This window comes from Oculina patagonica, chromosome 9 (genome assembly GCF_052425735.1).
Source record: "Oculina patagonica isolate OP01 chromosome 9, crgOcupat, whole genome shotgun sequence".
NCBI lineage: Eukaryota > Metazoa > Cnidaria > Anthozoa > Scleractinia > Oculinidae > Oculina > Oculina patagonica.
Window position 1 is genome coordinate 22,161,158 of NC_135766.1, and position 18,333 is coordinate 22,179,490.

Genomic DNA, 18,333 nt, shown 5'->3' on the forward strand with positions numbered 1-18,333 from the left:
GTGGCTTGGCCCGCGAAGTGCAAGCAGCGAGCCGAGAAGGTCGAGCGAGGCAAAAGCAAAATACGTTCCATGAACTTTATTAAAGTATACAGACGTTAAAACATCAGTTTTATTTCTTTTCTGAAACTACAACAGGATAAAAAAAAACAAAGGAGCGAGGCTACAACGACACATTTTTAATTTTCGCGCACATGAATACCTTATTATAGGAAATTAACGCTTGTGTTAATTAAGGTATTTGAAATTAACGCGACTTAAATTAACGCGAATCGAAGGAAAAGTTACTTCCCAATAAAGGAAATTAACGCGAAAGAGAGGGTAACATTTCAAAATGAAAGTAATTAACGCGATGTACACAAAGAAAAACACCTTTTGAGACAACGGGAACAAGTTAATAAAGTCGTAAAGTTCGACACGATAGCAAAATGTATGGGTTAAGCAAAAGAATCTGACCGCTTCCAGCGTTCTTCACAGTTTCAGTGATACCGGTAGATTTCAACCCTGATGAAAAAATGCTTTTTCCTAGGAGTTTAGAACGTCTGGACTGTATCGAGAAATTGGGGCCAAAATAATGGAAATTAAGGTCGCGGAAATTAACGCTCCACAAAATTAACGGCGCGGAAATTAACGTTAACAAAAATTAACGCGACTTAAATTAACGCGAATTTTTGAAATTCGCGTTAATTTCATGAAGCATTAATTTCCTATAATAAGGTAAACAAGAAAAATATGACTCTTATGCATGCTAACCGATATGTCGATTTTTTTTTGTTTATACTTGGAAAGTTATAACTCTTTAGTGAGAACGATACCCACGAGAATAACATTTAAGAACCTCTCCTCTTTCCTTTTTTAACACTACAGTAACAGTCTGTAAGTATTTGAAAATATTAGTCCTTGTTTTTTATAGACTGTTTGTGCTAGACTGTATGTCCAACTACCAGTAGTTGTCTTGACCGAAGTTACATTCTCAAAAAAAACCTTCTATTTACCCTTGCATTCATATTGCAATAAGGCAACTCAAGACAATAGAGAAATGAAAAATGCTTACCGGTTTATAGAGAAACTAACGCCTGGGGAATAAAAATTCGCTTCGAGTAACCGCACCCGAACACTTTACTTGTTATGAACAATAAGTAGAATCAAAACATGCGCCAATGTGGGTATTTTGTAATAACGTATTATTAAAGCATTTCTGCACGTTCGGAATTTGCAAGTTTGATTATAATTCAGAATTAATTAGGGCATTTATATTCATCCATGCGCACCTTAACCAACTTGCGATTTAAAATTTCGCAACCGACTTTTGGACTTTAGTTCGCTTCAACTGAAACCTTTGGGAAAAGTTATGTCTACTTCGCGTTGCCTTTACGGGTCTTCTGCCAACTTCAGGTGAAAGAATCCGGTCTTAAAGGACACAGCGAGTTTAGCTTGGATATTGAGAAAGAACTCCGCTTTCAGAAACAAGCGTGTTATAAAAGTTGTTCATTTTACCATGAAACCAAAACTTTGCTTGGCAGGTAAGAGAACGTTTCTTTACGGTGAAACTTGCACAATGTGGTTCTCAGAATCGTCAGCATTTCAGCTAGTGAACTGTAACATTCCTAAGTGGTAGCCGCCAAACGACAAATACATTTTTCTTTTTTCCAGGCAGTTTGGAAACACTTTGGATACAGCCAGCGAGTTGTAAAAGTGTGAGGAAAGGACAGGCACTGATGAAAAACGGAATGCTCGCCTTTTTTAGGTAACTTCAGAGTATAATTCAGAACTCAAACATCTTTTCTTGTATAATTACCAAAAAAGATCAAATTTTGTTTTGAGATTTATTAAGAACATCGAATTTGTACGTGATCTGCAAAATATATATGGGTTATGCCCGTTCAAAGCGGCAGCAAAACCCAATAACTACTAAATTTTACAATTCCTAAGAGGTAGCCGACAACTTTTTCTTTTTCTACAACAATCATTCCGCTTGTTTTTTTAGAAGATTTTTGGATACAGTTACCAAGCCTAAGAATGTGGCCAGAGATAAGACTGGAAAAGCAACGAAACATTCCCTCCTTTTGGAGGTAAGTTGGGAGTTTATTAGCACTCATATTTTATTAGATTACATTTTATTTTGAGAATTTAGAAAAGGACTAGCTTGAACATTTTTACAAACTCGGTAAAGCTAATCTTAGAATAGTAACTAGGCCCTTACAGTTATTCATCAATGAAAGTGCCAGAGAACACTCGATATTTTCACCATTAAAGGGCGTCATTTACTCGTGTCGACGTTGTTTGGTGGACAATATTCTCTCAACATTAATTTCTCATATTTTTTCAGCAGGTCTTTGGATACACTACAGTTTCCAAGATCAAGTATGTGGCCACAGTTGAGACAGGAAAGGCAATGAAAAATAACCTCTTCATAGAGGTAAGTTAAAAGTTTAGCACTCTTGTCTGATATTATCGCTAAATTTATTTTTTGCGTGCCTGAACATCAACAGGGTAAAGCATATTTCAGAATATGTAACTAAAGGTCTACTGACAGAAATTCAAAACGTCAACAAAAACCCAGCTTTCTTTTTTGCGTTATTTATTTGTAAGATTCTGAGAATCGTCACCATTTCCAGTCAGCTAATAAATTTCACCATTCATAATGGATAGTGGACAAACTTTGCTGGACGGAAGTCATTTTTGCTATTTCCTTTTTTCAGAAGATCTTACCGTTATCACGTTTAAGTATGTCACGGTGGCCACAAAGAGTCTGGCGGGCAATGAAAAATACTTGCTTCGTATAGGTAAGTAAAGGCACTCTTGTGTATAATTACTTAATAGATTAAATTTATCTCAACATCAATTGCAACTCTATAAACAAGAGCACGACAATATTTCAAACCAGTCTTAAGCAAAAAAGGAATTAATTTCAACGAAGAAGAGCAGGACTATTTTTAACACTTTTACTTGTCTGAACAATAACACACGATAAAGCTGATTTCGGAATAGTATTAAACTAAAAGCTTTACAGAAATTGCAAGCACAGCAAAACTCAATTTACTTCTCTTTTTCTGGGCGTCATTTATTCGCATGGTTCTCAAACCTCGCCAGCATTTCACATAGGTAGCCGACAAATTCTGGTGGACAATAGACATTTCTACATTTCTTTCATTTTTCAGAAGATCTTTGGATACAGTTACCAAGTCAAGTATGTGGCTACAGATATGACAGGAAAGGCAATGAAAAATGTAAGTTAGGAGTTTATTAGAACTTTTGTCTTCGACTAGATTTTATTTTGAGAGTTTAAAAATAACTCAGTAAAGCTAATCTAAGAATACTAACTCGGCCCCACAGTCATTTTTCATGTGGTTCTCTGAATCGTTCGTCAGCCTTTTAAACTCTTTATCAGCAACTGTACTGAACCATTGATAATTGTTAACGGACACATTTTTGATGGATATTAGACATTTTTTACTTTCTTAGGAAATCTTTGGATACAGTTGCCAAGTTCAAGAATGTGGCAAGGAAATGAGAAGCTGAATGTGACCATCATGAAGGTAAATAAGAAGCTGAATTTAGAACTCTTGTTTTATATAATTCCAGAGAAGATTTAATTTTATCTTGCGACTATTAACCCATAACATGCCAAGTCCCGATTCCGGGATTTGATAAAATGGTCATTTAACCACTTATGACGTCAAGAGTTTGGATAGATCTTTCCACAGGACTTTCCGTCTTGAATATTGACTGCATTCCGACAAAGCTAACCGAAATGACCTGATAAATTTTTGGTGTTAAATTGGCGCTAAAACAGGTCAATATACCCGTACTTGATCATGGTCTCTTTTCCAGAGTTTTCAATTGATTTAGATCAAAGCTTTTTGGGCCAGTAGAGTGGGTGTACAGAGTAAAAGATAGAGAGAATAAGAAAGCAGAGAAAAAAAAAAAGGAAAGGAGCGAGGAAAAAATCGGAACGGTTCCGCAAAAAAGTCGAAATTTTTCCTTACACGCATACACCAAAGCAAAATGTTGTACATTACTGCATGGAAACTTCATCAAGAACTTATATACTTTCGTGTAATATAGTGCATTTTTTGAACAGTTCAGAGAAATTTAGGACCGCAGAGCCGGTTAAAAACGTTTTTGTAAAGTGATTTCAGCATCTTAAGGGTTAAACATAATTACAGTTTCTAAAAATAAAGAAAATACGTACATATGTCTCTAATCAACAACTCGGTAAAAAAATCATCTCAGAACAACTTGGGCTCTACCGTAATTCAAAGCGCCAGTAAAAATCAGATCTTCCTTCTCTAGAAAAGCGTCGCGTAGCTCTTAGAATCGTTAGCATTTCAGCTACCTATCTGCGCCATTTTAATTGGTAGCCGACAATATTTGATGGACAATAGACATTTCTTTCTTATTTCAGAAAATCTTTGGAGACAATCACTAAGTGCAAGACTTATGCTCAGGTAACAACTCGTTTTTGTAAAATTCTGGATCAATGCTAAAACAAGCTAAGCTAAGAACGTAATCCCAAGCTGGGTGGCGGGTTTCGTGCGTTTCACTTGGTACTAGTCTACTTGTCAAGCGGGGATTACATATTGTCTGTCTAGTCGTTGCATCCAATTATCTAAAAGAAATGAATGATCTTTGTTTTTTAGAGAACGGGTTGTAAATACATTGTGGGATCCAAACCCACAAACTTCAGGTTACAGGTCCACTGCTCTGCCATCTAAGCCACGGAGCCATGATTGAAGTAGAGCGTGAGTGATTCCCAGTTGTTTCACTCAGAAGTATGCCTGGAGATGGTTCTAAACTAAAAAGAAAAACAGATGGGGTTCAAGCCCACGAACTACAGGTCCACTGCTCTACCATCTAAGCTACAGTGCCATGATGGGAATAGAGCGTGAGTGGATGTTTCACTCAGAACTATGCCTGAAGATGACTCTAAACCATATAGATCTCAGTGATTGTAGATCCTGACCACTGAAAGAATTTAATAGCTTAGTGGCGTGGGATTCCAACCCACGAACTTCACATTACAGGTCCACTGCTCTACCATCTGAGCTACAGTGCCATGATGGGAATAGAGCGTGAGTGTGAGTGTTTCACTCATTTATATGCCTCTGGATAATTCTCAATTAAAATACACAATTAATCCTGACCGCTTAAAAAAAGTTGTCGCTTTGGTGGGATTCGAACCCACCTTGACCTTCGGGTTTCAGGTTTACTGCTCTACCATCTAAGCTACAGAGCTACGATGAGAAAAGCGCATGAGTGAATCTCATTCGATGCGCTCATTTGTATGCCATAGAATGGTTATAAACTTAAATATACTGTTAAATCTGGCCACTGAAAAGAAAGCGACTTAGGTGGGGTTTAAAGGCGTTTGATCACTCTATTAATAAACAATTATTCCACTCGCGCTTGTTGGATGTGAAACGACCATAGTCGACCATTTCAGATACCGATCTGCGCCATTTTAATTGGTAGCCGACAATTTTTGATGGACAATAGACATTTTTTTTTTCAGAAAATCTTTGGAGACAGTCACCAAGTGCAAGACTGATGCTCAGGTAACAACTCGTTTTTGTAAAATCCTGGATCAATGCCAAAACAAGCTAAGCTAAGAACGTAATCCCAAGCTGGGTGAAGGGTTTCGTGCGTTCCACTTGGTGCTTGTCTACCTGCACGCTCCCGAGGAGGTTGCAGTTATTGGGGGCAAGCTGCTATGCCACCTTCTGGAATTCCACCCTTTGTGATTGCACGTGGGTGCGCGAGTCAGGTCTACGAGTCAACTCAGATCTGGGTAGCAGAGAGGTGGTTAAGGCTGATAATTATTTTTCAGTTGGTGGTAGTGACCATTGCAGCCATTCACCGGCTGTAACCTCCAGAGGACTGCCTGTAGTTTAAGCCGGGATTACATATTGTCTGTCTAGTCGTTGCATCCAATTATCTAAACGAAATGAATGATCTGGATTTTTTGAGAACGGGTTGTAAATATATTGTAAGTACATTGTGGGATTCAAACCCACAAGCTTCAGGTTATAAGTCCACTGCTCTACCATCTAAGCTACAAAGCTATGATGGGAATAGAGCGTGAGTGATTCCTAGTTGATTCACTCAGAAATATGCCTGAGGATAATTCTAAATTAAAATGCACACATCCTGACCACATAAAAAAACATTCGTCGCTTTGGTGGGATTCGAACCCACCTTGACCTTCGGGTTTCAGGTTTACTGCTCTACCATCTAAGCTACAGAGCTACGATGGGAAAAGCGCATGAGTGAATCTCATTCGATGCACTCATTTGTATGGCATAGAATGGTTATAAACTTAAATATACTGTTAAATCTGGCCACTGAAAAGAAAGCGATTTAGGTGAGGTTTAAAGGCGTTTGATCACTCTATAAATAAACAATTATTCCACTCGCGCTTGTTGGATGTGAAACGACCATAGTCGGTCATCTCATATTCAAGAGATTGTGCGTTTGTGGAATAATTGTTAAGGATACTAACTTGTTAGTTATGAATTACATCAGACAGGAAAAAGACCGTGGCTGCCCGCCAGTTGCCATTTTAAGAATGTGGCAAGGAAATGAGAAGCTGAATGTGAACATTATTAAGGTAGCCAAGAAGCCGAATTTAGAACCATTGTTTTATAAAATTTCCGAGCAGATTATCTTGCGACTATTAAACATGATTACAGATTCTAAAAAGAAAATATGTATATATGTCTTTAAAGAACAACTCGATAAAAAATCACCTCAGAACAACTTGGCCTCTACCGTTATTCAAAGCTCAAGGTAAATACCAGATATTCCTTCTCTAGAAAGGCGTCGCGTAGCACTCAGAATCGTTAGCATTTCAGATACCGATCTGCGCCATTTTAATTGGTAGCCGACAATTTTTGATTGACAATTTAGACATTTCTCTCTTTTTTCAGAAAATCTTTGGAGACAGTCACCAAGTGCAAGACTGATGCTCAGGTAACAATTCGTTTTTGTAAAATCCTGGATCAATGCTAAAACAAGCTAAGCTAAGAACGTAATCCCAAGCTGGGTGAAGGGTTTCGTGCGTTCCACTTGGTGCTTGTCTACCTGCACGCTCCCGAGGAGGTTGCAGTTATTGGGGGCAAGCTGCTATGCCACCTTCTGGAATTCCACCCTTTGTGATTGCACGTGGGTGCGCGAGTCAGGTCTACGAGTCAACTCAGATCTGGGTAGCAGAGAGGTGGTTAAGGCTGATAATTATTTTTCAGTTGGTGGTAGTGACCATTGCAGCCACTCACCGGCTGTAACCTCCAGAGGACTGCCTGTAGTTTAAGCCGGGATTACATATTGTCTGTCTAGTCGTTGCATCCAATTATCTAAACGAAATGAATGATCTGGGTTTTTTGAGAACGGGTTGTAAATATATTGTAAGTACATTGTGGGATTCAAACCCACAAGCTTCAGGTTATAAGTCCACTGCTCTACCATCTAAGCTACAGAGTTATGATGGGAATAGAGCGTGAGTGATTCCCAGTTGTTTCACTCAGAAATATGCCTGTAGATGATTCTAAATTAAAATTAAAAACAGATGGGGTTCGAACCCACGAACTACAGGTTCACTGCTCTACCATCTGAGCTACAGTGCCATGATGGGAATAGAGCGTGAGTGATTCCCAGTTGTTTCACTCATTTATATACCTGAGGATAATTCTTAATTAAAATACACAATTAATCCTGACCGCTTAAAAAAAATCAGTCGCTTAGCTGGGATTCGAACCCACACCACATCAGGTTTACTGCTCTACCATCTAAGCTACAGCGCTACGATGGGAAAAGCGCATGAGTGAATCTCATTCGATTCACTCATTTGTATGCCATAGGATGATTATAAACTTAAATACACTGTAAATTCTGACCACTGAAAGAACGCGACCTAAGGTGGGGTTCAAAGGCGTTTGATCGCTCTATTAAAGACAATTATTCCACTCGCGCTTTGCTTGTTGGATATGAAACAACCATAGTCGGCCATCTCATATTCAAGAGTTTGCGCGTTTGTGGAATAATTGTTAAGTTTACTAACTTGTCAGTTATGAATTACATTAGACAGAAAAAAGACCGTGGCTGCCCGCCAAACTGCTGTGTAGGGTAAAGTATGAATGTTAATGACTAAGTAGTTTGAATGAGGTTGTTATTTTGGGTTTTTCTCCAACATTTTCAAATTCCAATTCGATCTGGATAGAGGACCCGCATGAAAACCAGCTATGGCTGATGTGGCTTCCTCTCTAAATATTGCGGCCTTTATTTCTTCCGTCTGGCCTTATGGTACAGAGCCAGTGCCAGTGTGACTGCCACTGCGAGTGCTTGTGAAGACATGAACCCCTGCCAGTGCTAACGCAAGAACCTGATCGTGTGCCTGTGTCCATTTGGTCAGAGAACGAACTGGCTTTATGTCAGTTGGACTGAAGTATCAAAATAAGAATACAAAATACTCGATATGGAAAAACATATTTAGATAAGATCAAATCAATGGGTGTTGTACTTTTCAGTGCAAGAGAAAGGCTGGGATTCGAACCCATTACCATCAGGTTACAGGTCCATTGCTTTACCAAGACGTGATTGAATTCCATTCGATTCACTCATTTATATTTAAGATCATTCTAAACTAAAACACTGCAGTGACCACTGAAAAAGTTTCCAGTGGCTTATGTGGGATTCCAACCCACGACATTTTGGTTACAGCATATATGGTTACAGGTCCACTGCTCTACCATCTAAGCTACAGAACCATGATGGGAATAGCGCGTGAGTGATTCCCAGTAGTTGAGTCACTCATTAATGATTTAAACATGCTTGATGATGTTGTCTGAACTAAAAATACCCTGTAAATCCTGACCACTGAAAAGTTAGCGACTTAGGTGGGATTCGAGGGCGTTTGAATGCTTTAGTAAAACAATTATTCCACTTGCGTTGTTCAGTGTTGGATATGAGATGATTATAGCCGGCCATCTCATATTCAACGCGCGCTCTTGTGGAATAATTGTTAAGAATACTAACTTGTTTTTTTTATTGATTACAGACAGGGAGACCGTGATACAACAACCATGTTTAAAGTTCTATTCTATTCTATTCTATCCCATTCCATTCCATTCCATTCCATTCCATTCCATTCTATTCTATTCTATTCTATTCTATTCTATTCTATTCTATTCTATTCTATTCTATTCTATTCTACAAAGTATGGCCATGTAAGACCATGTAAGGTGGATAGAGAGTAACATAAAAATCTAGAACTGCATATAAATATATTGGTCATGTATCAATTAAGGTTATGAAGGGCAGTATGACAAGTAAGGAAGAAAAATAATAACTAGTAACCATGTATCTAAATAGGAGTATTATCACTCTTAAAGTTATGTTGTCCAAGCATAGAGTACTCTAAACAAGCATGTTCACTTTGCGATAAATAAGGGTATGTATCACTCTGTAAGGTTATGTAGGTCCATCTATGACAATGTAAGGCGGAAACAGGGTTAAAAAAATTAAAATCTAGTAATCATGTATAACTAAACAAGGTTCATGTATCACTCTGTAAGGTTGTGTAGGTCCATGTATGACAATGTATGGCTATGCAACTCGTGTTAAACTATAAATAATGCTCATGTAAGATTCTTTTTATGTGTCACCATGATTCACGACTTCCCTTGTATCAATTCGGTGCTGTACCGCTGCTGCGCACATGCTTTTGTTTTCATCTTTGGTTCTTTCTTGTTTTTTTAGTTCTTTTTTTCAGGTCCTGTTCAGGGGATTGGTATCCTTTATTTTATTCTACCTTATTTCATACTTTCTTTTTCTCAGTTTTATTGTTGTATTGTTATTCATTATTATATAGATTGTTGTTGTTGTTGTTGTTGTTGTTGCTGCTGCTATAACTTTTACAGATACTAATGTAGACAAATAGGATTTTTACTTTCCAGGATATGGTTTATTTCGGCGTACTTCACTTCCTATGATAAAAAAAATATTACTTATCATATAGTCTCACATTTGCTCATTTACTAACGTTTATCACATTTACACGCAACGCCTGTCTCTCACAAATTCGAACTACTAGCACCGAGCAGCCATGTTTGTTTATTCGATTAAATTGCGAGAAAGCGATTATAATTGATCGCATCCTCCGATCCAAGTCCAGACATATTGAGACTAGGAAAGAAGCGGATAAATGATTTTAATATCGTCGCCATCAAGCAATCTTCGGAAAGCTTCGAAAATATTCGGCAGCGTCCGTAACATCCGCGAATATATTCAAAACCTCGGAAGCATCTTCGGAATTCCGGTGTCCGGCTCTGTCTTCGAAAAGCTTCAGACGTTAACCGATCATCTTTGAAAATCTCAGAACATATATCTTCGAAAACGTCGAAAACATCTTCGGAAATCCGGTTTCTTTGACTTCGGAAAGCTTTGGACATCTTTAGTATCGAACATCTCACAATATATATTTCAAAAATGTTAGAGGAACTTGTTCGGATACTCTCAAAGTATATACTCTAGAGTCTAGACAAAAAAAAATATTCATGTTTAACTATTTTAGGATATGCCGAGCTATTTTGTCAATTTATAGCTATGTAACTCGCGTTTAACTATAAATAATGTTCATGTAAGAGTCAGCAAGGTCATGTATCACCATGTGTGGTTATGTAGGTCTACTTTTGGTACAGTGGTTATGATTCGCGCCTTCTCTTGTGTCATTTTGGCATCAAAACCGCGGGTGCGTACATGTACATCCTTTTGTTTTCATCTTTGTTTCTTTTTTTTTAGATCTTTTTCAGGCCTTTTTCAGGAAACTAGTATCCTTTATTTTATTTTGTAATTTATTTTTTAATTTTTTTTTTTTTTTTTTTTTTTTAAATATTTTTTTTTTTTTTTTTTTGTATTTTTTCCCTGGGTGAAAATAAATATTTTAATTTAAAGGACGCAAGACAAAATATATAAATATTATTTTTGTATATAAAAATTTTTTTTTAAAGGGCCCTTCCGCACCCACCCCCTATTAAAAAAAAAAAATTTAAATCAATCTTCGGAAGGTCCCTTCGGATATCTTCGGCAGCCTCCGTTGATCGTGTAGCAAACATTACAGAATATATTCGAAAAACGTCGCGAACGTCTTCAAAATTCCGGGTACTCTAACTTCGTACAGCTTCGGACATCTTCGGCAGTGTCTATACATCGTGTACTCGACATCTTCGAACATGGACATCTCAGAATATATTGAAAAACCGTCAGAAACATCTTCGGACATTTCGGTAACTCCAAAAATCTCGCTCATATTATCCTCAGAAATCAAAGAGTTGGCAAGAATGCCCGATGATATAAATAAAGTTTTGCTGTGTAGCACTCTGCCAGGCTTTTAATTCGTGTAAGAAAAATTGTTAGAAAAGTGCTTAATTTTTTTAAAAAAAAAGAGAGAGACGTTTTGGGAAAACCTCTTCATCAGTCTCAAATGGTCTGATTTGAGACTGATGAAGGGGTTTTCCCTAAACGTCTCTCTTTCTCTTCTTAAAAAAATTTAAGCACTTTTTTAACAAAAAAATTATACCCGATTAAACACGATTTTTATACGAATTCGCTCTTGCTTCGACAACTTTCAGTAATCTCCACAAACTCTTACTACATTTTCGACAATTTTTGTAAGTAAGAATTGTGGGCTTGTGAATTACAATGTTCATTTCCCAAAGAATTCAAGCCTTGTCAGGCTGTGCTGTGACGTCTTCAGGGATAAACTACACAGTTCATCCCTGAAGAAGTCAGGCCATGCTTGACGAAATATATTGGAAATGGACGGGATCAGTTTGCATTTTGTTCTTATTATTTTTTCAGGTTTTTACATGGATCGCCTGGATGGCTATCAATTTCCACCTGTACCGCTTTTTATGGATATATATGTGAAAGGTATGGGTATAGCTACAAACAGTGTACAAAGGGCTACGTTGGAATATGAATGCCTAAATATTTGTGATTTTGTGTGCGTTGACAGCTTGGAAACCTCAAAAGGAGAGAGGACACTGGGCCCGAGTCTCTTGAGACGACAGTACAAATAGTAGCTGACCAGCAGTCAAATTCAAGATGGCGGAGGGTAAGTGACGATTTTCACTAAATTCAAATATTTTCTTTGAAGTTTACTACATGTACGTGTACAGTTTGCTTACTCGCTTTTCTTTAAAATAACACCAAATTGATCAAGTTATCCTTTTTTGTTAGTTTTTCGAAATCAATTTTAGATTTCTCCCCGGGAAACCGGCTGATAAATGTGCCCATATCTGACTGCAGGCTGCAGGGTATATAAAGCTCTTCCCCAAATATTTTTTTCCCTTTGAAAAAAGGAGGCATCTGCTTGAAGTAAAAGTTGTAAAATCTATTTGTGTATAAATATTTCATTTTGTGTCTAAGAACAACGCATTTTAATGTTTCAACAAAACGAGATTAATTAACCTGCTTTGTATTTTCTTTGATCTTTTAGACTGGGATACTGGATGTTGACTTATGTGGGCCAAGTATTCCAAGAATGATGAATGTAGAAGGAAAAGACTTACAGTAGTGTTTGTCTGGGTGAGTCATAGTAAAATTAAATGAAAATTAAATTTTAGTATTGAGAGTAATGGATGATAAATTTTTGATTTTACAATTTATGACAAGTGGTATATGTTTTCAGGCTTGCCTATTGTATAGCTTAAATAATTAAGTTTGCTTTTAATATTAAATAATGATACATTTCTTTAATTTTTAATCTTTTTCTTTTTATTTGGGTTCCAGTGTACACAGGCAAGGACTGGCTGTTATATCAACGGGTTCCTTGTTAAATAGCAGAGAAGATGCTATGGGGTGAAGATAGAGGACCTGCAAAAATGGTATTTATTCAAATCTGTCATTTTTCAAATTTATGGGACTTGATTTTACAGGAGAGCAGTACCTGGATGTTTGTTATCAGAATTTTTACTGTATTGTAGTGGCGAAGTGATCACATGATGTATGATCCAGGGATGTAGCTAAGAAAACACTAAGCCGGCTCATCAACAAGCCCAGCTGGTTTTTCTGGCCTTGGCAGCTCTAAACTTTTATTTATTTTTTTTTTTTAAGGTGAATTTTTAGCGGTTTTTTTTTTTTTTAAACCGGGTAAATTTACCGGCCACCCCCCCCTAGCCCCCCCCATGATCTGAACAAGAAATTAGGTCATGTCAGAGGTTTCCCATCCTCTTAGACACAGGAGCAGTTAGTGGGGTTCAAGGGAAAGGCGAACCTGTGGGGAAAATATTCAGCAAAGAAAAGTTGGAGTGTTAGAAAAGTGCCCCTTGGGAAAGAGTCTTACCAGGCTAGTTTGAAAGAGCTCTCTGAATGCTGCCTCCTGCTTGGACAGAAAGTCCTTTATACTCCATTTGTATTAATCTGTGTTATACCCTACACATGAGGGGTGTCAAATGGTAATTGAGAGACTTCGCAAAACGGCGAGACTGATATCTTTTCTGCGAACCCAAGACCTTTTAAGCCTTGTAAAAGAAATCAAGACTCCGAGAAGGCGTCAAAGAAAAATTTGAGACGGCGAGACCCCTGAAATTTGGCTAAAATTTTGCGAGACACGCATGTTTTGAAGGGCCATTCACCACCCCTCACATGAGATTAGATATTTACAGCAAAACAACAAAGAGCATTAAGCAATGGCCAACCAATATACATTTAAGAAAGTGTTGTTACCGCAAAGCAACATGGATTTATTTATAAATGGTCAATCTTTGTTGTTGTTGATTTTTCTTCTAGGCTGTGTTACTGGATGTTGACTCGTGTAGGTCAAGAATTCCAAAAATGATGAATGTGGAGACAAAAGACAAATACACCAGTATTCTTCTGGGTAAGTCATAAAAAATAAAATTAAAGTATATAATGCTTGTTCCTTTAAATGCATTTTTAAACTAAAAACATAATTCGATCAACACTCCTGTGGCTTGTTTAAAAACGTTTTTTTTTATTGCACTTATAAGCTCTTCTGGATATAAGCCCATCTGCTTATAAGCCCACACAAAACCCCTAATGTTATGAAAGTTGTATAAGACCAGACTTTTAACCGGAATTTTACGGTATTGCCTAAGCTTGTATAGTGCTAGATTTTTACCGATCAAATAACTTGCTGTGTCAATAGGTTCCTTGCTAAATAGCAGAGATGATGCCGTGGTGTGAAGATAGAGGACCTTGGGAAAATAGTATTTATTACAATCTATGTAACTTCTAAATTTACTACGTACACTTGTTTTTAAGGTCAAGGACTTGGGAGCTTATTTTGGGAATTTAAAGAGTATTGGAGTAGGGAAGGGATCACATGATGTTTGGTCTTAAAACAACATTAAATTTTGTGTTATCTTATGGGATCGCACCAGGGGGGGACTGCTATATGAAAGGGGCAGGGATGCTCGTTGGAACTTTTGAAGAGAACGCTAAAAGAGACCAATCTGAGTGTTTATTAAACTTTTCTTGACCCCTAAAAGGTACCAAAAACTAAGAACAGAATATATATTTCTATATTTACTTGTGTGTAGCCCTATGCAAGACCAAAAATCCGAAATTTACACCCCTAAGGGAGAGGATGAATATCCCTGCACCTTTCATATTATGTGGGTTCAGCCCCCCCCCCTCCCCCGAGTGGTTCCCATCCTATGGATCCTAGGGAGTCTACAATGTACCCTGTCCCCCAAGTGTTTTTGTTAAAAATATGCATATACCCCCAAATAATGCATTTTACTAAGCAACATTAGTTTAAAGCATGGCATATCTTTTATTAGTAAAAGTTGTATTCACTTCTAGAATGTGTTGTTTATAGCAAAACAGCATGGGGGATTGGATTGGTTTATAAATGGTCAATCTTCATTGTATTTTTTTATCTTCCAGGCTGAGCTACCGATTGTTGACTCAGTTGCATTGGTGAAGCATTCCACGAACAATTAATATGAAGGAAAAAGACATACTACAGCAGCAGTTTTCTGGGTGAGTCATAATAAAAAAAATAAAGTATACACTACGGAGGCGCGGTGGCCTAATGGTTAGTGCGCCGGACTTCGGATTGAGCAGTCCGGGTTCGAGCCCTGTTTGGGGTCACTGTCTTGTGTTCATGGGCAAGACACTTTACTCTCATAGTGCCTCTCTCCACCCAGGTGTATAAATGGGTACCGGTGACATAATGCTGGGGGATACCCTGCGATGGACTAGCATCCCATTTAGGGGGGAGTAGAAATATTCCTAGCTGCTTAATGCTACAGAAACCGGGATAAGCTCCGGCAGTATGGGCTGCATGGCTCGAGGCTTCCCTTATTAAAGTATACACTGTAGACTGTAGTTAGTAATGATATACTGTAGACTGTAGTACGGTGTTTGAATTTACAATTTGTTACAAGTGGTAGAGTCTTACAAACGTGTGAGGCATGGCAGTGAGGCCTTGTAGGTAGAAATTCATACTCCAAAGAAAAAGGTTAATAAACACAAGCAACCTAAGCTAGCTGTAGGCTTACCTAAGTGCTATTTAGGTATAAATGTGTTGTCATCAGGGCTTGCCTATATTGACTGACATTTTATTAAGTGATGTGTAAAAATTAGAATATTGGAAATCTTTTTTCTTAGTTGAGTTCCTGTGTACACAGACAAGGATCAAATAGCTTGCTGTTGTGTCAATGGTTTCCTTGCTAAATAGCAGAGTCGATGCCATGGTGTGAAGATGGAGGACACAAGAAAAATGGTATTTGTTACAATCTGTGTTACTGGTACTTTTCAGTGGATCTTTGCTATTTCATTGCGTGGTTACCCCTGCAGTAAATTTGCCAGTACTCATTTATACACTAGGTTGAGAAAGGCATTGATTTTGAACCTGGTTCATTCAACCAGAGTCCAGCATGCTATCCATAAGACTACCATGGCTTACACTGCCCTGCCTAAAATAGCAATACTCTTAGTTGGACATTATTTAAGGTGGCTCAACCAGTTGATTCTTGCCACCCATTTTGCTAAAACTGTTTAAATGCTATGTTTTGATTGCAGATTTTCAGTTTTTTCGTCTTTCTTTGCAGGCTCTTAACCAAATTCAAGCCTAACACTTTCCTTCATGTAACTCGTCAACACTTAAATATGCAGTAGAGAGAATCACATTTAAGCTAACTGTATGCTACAAATGGAAAGTACTGAGGATCAGTGACTAACATTCTTAAAGAAGTTGCATGTAGTCAGCTGAATATGCCTTGCTGCGGCCCAGGCAAGATTCCCGTCATTGCTGAGAAGACCAAGTGATCAACAACTGGTTTCTCCTTACATTGATAGTCTACTGTTTATCAGTCAAGTTGTGAGAACAAAGACAATCATCAACTGTCTTGATGTTTTACTGAAATCTCTGCAGAACAAACATTTATAGAAATGTATAGGAAATAGTGTGATAAGAATTGATATGAAAAGAAAGCATAACGAAAAACATCTTGATTTGGAAAGATCTCAGTTGCATTAACTTTCAACACACATTTATGTAATATATGTGACTACAAAACCAGTTTCCTCTATGTCCTCTTCAGTTGGTTGCGATAATAGAGTTCAATCAGTGATGACTTCATGTAGCCGTGCATGAAAAGTAATCCTTGTTACCAGCTTCCAAATGACAAAAACTAAGTTTGAACATAAACATTGATAACTATAATAAAAAAAATATTTTTAGCAAATACTTTAAGAGAAAGATGAGGATTCACATTACATAATGGTTAAATGACCTCAGGCCATACACATTTACATTAAAAATATTACAAATGTAAATGTACAGGGTTTAATGTCATTGAAATCTTATGTAGTTTAATTGTTCATCTAAATCTTAATGTATTTATTCAAAATCTATAGTTGTTAAAAATAATTACTAAATTAACCATAAATAAATTTAAAAATAAAAATAAATAAAACAGGTTGGAACTTGATATCAGGGGATATTTTTCATATGTGGTACATGAAGTCATCCCAGATTCAACTCTTTCATTACAATTAACTGAAGAAGTCAGTCAGACTAAACTAGCTTTGCAGTTGCATATTTCATGTGAATGTATGTTGAAAAAAAAATATATTAAGTAGATCGTTCCTGATTGAGGTACAGTCAACTCTCGCCTTGCGGACACCCCGCTATTGTGGACACTCGCTATTACTGACAAAATCCAGATCCCCGGCAAATAAGGATTGACTGGAAATGACTCCCGCTATTACGGACTTTCGCTATTGCAGACACTAAACGACGCCCAGAGCATGTCTGCTTAAACAAGAGTTGACTGTATGTATAAATTAGTTTTTTTCTACGATTTTTACATAATTTGCCAATAAATTTAGGTTCCCTTTTTCAGGAAACCCAGAAATATTGTTGTAACAAATGAAAGATAATGAATCAAATGAAAATAAATTCAATTTATACCTAAGGCTCTCTTATTGTATGATTGTGATTGGTGGAATTGCATATTAAATACAGCAGAACCCCGGTGACTCAAACTCTGAAGGGAATTAAACGAAAAACGGTTCGAGGGTTTTGTTTAGTGGGTTTGTTCGAGTTATCCAAGTTCGAGTTACCAAGGTTCTACTGAAGTATTTTTTTAGGACTCATTCATTGGTTACTGTTCAAAAGCAATGTGGATCTAGCCTGCAGAACAGGCGGTTTAAAAACGTCTCACTTCGCGCTTTGACCCGCAAAATAAACCACCTGTTCTGCAGGCTATGGCGGATCTAGTGGAGGGGGACCCAGGCCCTCACCTTATTTTCAAACCAAACCTAGGCTTGTTTGGCTGAGAAAAATTATTTTCGAGAGCAGGCCCCCCTCCCCTCTTATTCTTGGAATCTAGATGATCCCCCCCCTCTCTTACATGAAGGTGTGGATCTGCCACTAAAAAGTAGGGGAATGGGGATGGCCTAAAACAAATCAGTTTTTTTTGTGTGTGTGTTGTAAGTTATGTTAGAATAATTTGCAATAAAAAAATTAATAAATCAAAGTACCCTTGGAGCTAAATCGTATAATCTTGATTACTAATAATTACTATCTTAAAATTAAATTACAGTAGAACCTTGATTTAACGAACCTTTATATAATGAAGTCCTCGATTTAACGAACAATATTCTTTTCCCCAATGAAACTAAAGCAGAAAGAACCTCGATATAACAAAACCCTTGAATAACGAACATACCGTAGAATTCCGGTTATAAGCCCTGGGCTTATACTACTTCGTAAGGGGTTTTGGTTGGGCTTATAAGCGGAGGGGCTTATATCCGGGAGGGCCTATAAGCGGAATGAAAAAACACGGGAGTGTTGATCGAAATACG

The 18,333-nt window shown here is 37.5% G+C and overlaps 1 long non-coding RNA gene across 4 annotated transcripts; it reads left to right on the forward strand.

Moving 5' to 3' along the window:
• The first annotated feature begins 11,685 nt into the window (after nt 1-11,685).
• LOC144665466 (uncharacterized) lies at nt 11,686-17,441 on the forward strand. Of its 4 annotated transcripts, XR_013572958.1 has the most exons (9): nt 11,760-11,922; nt 12,008-12,106; nt 12,491-12,579; nt 12,784-12,878; nt 13,783-13,873; nt 14,162-14,222; nt 14,905-15,000; nt 15,631-15,745; nt 16,074-17,441. It is a non-coding gene; the product is annotated as an uncharacterized LOC144665466 (long non-coding RNA). The 4 variants fall into 4 exon arrangements; XR_013572956.1 differs by lacking the exon at nt 12,784-12,878 and having other exon boundaries at nt 11,686-11,922; XR_013572959.1 differs by lacking the exons at nt 11,760-11,922; nt 12,008-12,106 and adding an exon at nt 12,133-12,308.
• Nucleotides 17,442-18,333: the final 892 nt, after the last annotated feature.